A 1,126-nucleotide genomic window follows, 5' to 3' on the forward strand; every position below is an offset into this window, starting at 1 on the left:
CTGCTCTTGTATAAGTGCATGACCTTTTTTGATTTTTACTTAAATTACAGGGATGGAAAACACTTGACCTGCATTTTTTTAAGTGTGGAATTAACACTTGCACTCGCCTTAATAAGTAGCTTGTGAAAGTTGTTCCATCCAACTTGACAGCTCTTGTGATGTCAGTTGTAGGATGAGTTGATTATCTGAAAATATCTAATACTTTTTGGCTACATCTACACTAGCATTCCTCTTTCAAAAGAGGCATGCAAATGAAGGAAATTGAAAATGCAAATGAGGCATAGATTTATATATCTGGCACCTCACTTGCATATTCTTTCAAAAGAAGAAAAGCAGTGTACACGCGGCTCTTCCAAAAGTAACCCCCATCTTCGAAAGAACCCTTCTTCCTTTTTTTTTTTTTTTTTTTAAAAAAAAAGGAACAAGGAGAAAAGGAAGAAGGGTTCTTTCGAAGGTGGGGATTCCTTTTGAAAGAGCCGTGTCTACGCTGCTTTTTTCTTTTGAAAGAATATGCAAATGAGGTGCCAAATATGTAAATGTACATCATTTGCATTTTCCATTTCCTTCATTTGCATGCCTCTTTCAAAAGAGGAATGCTAGTGTAGACATAGCCTTTATGAAGTTTGAACTTGAATGATTTTTAATGTTTTTATCCTTAAGTCGTCAGTTAACTCCTATGAGACACCCAAATGAGATTCCATTTAACAATGGAAGGAATACATCATGCTGTTTCCCTACGTTCCCCAATAATGGATTAAGCAGTGTAACTGTGGTTTAGTGTGCTTTCTCAACCTTTTTTTTATAAAGTACCCCCAGACTTCTCTTGCATAAGGTATGCATACCACCGATTGAGAAACATAGTCCTAAAGTAGTCTGAGGTCTTGAAATAAGTGCCAGTCAATCTTTCCAGATTACTGTACCTTTTTCAGGAGTCAGATTTGTTTTGTATGCCAAGTTACACCTCATTTAAAAACTACTTACTTAAAACATGCAAAAATATCCCAGAAGGCTACTACTGAAACATGCTGGGTTTTTTTTTACCATCTTATCAAATAAGTGAATTGGAATAGAAACGTACTTTCATATGTCTTACGCTGAAATGTAGCAGTACAAAGTTATTGTCTGA

The sequence above is a fragment of the Carettochelys insculpta genome, chromosome 1, assembly GCF_033958435.1.
Source record: "Carettochelys insculpta isolate YL-2023 chromosome 1, ASM3395843v1, whole genome shotgun sequence".
In the NCBI taxonomy this organism is placed as follows: domain Eukaryota; kingdom Metazoa; phylum Chordata; order Testudines; family Carettochelyidae; genus Carettochelys; species Carettochelys insculpta.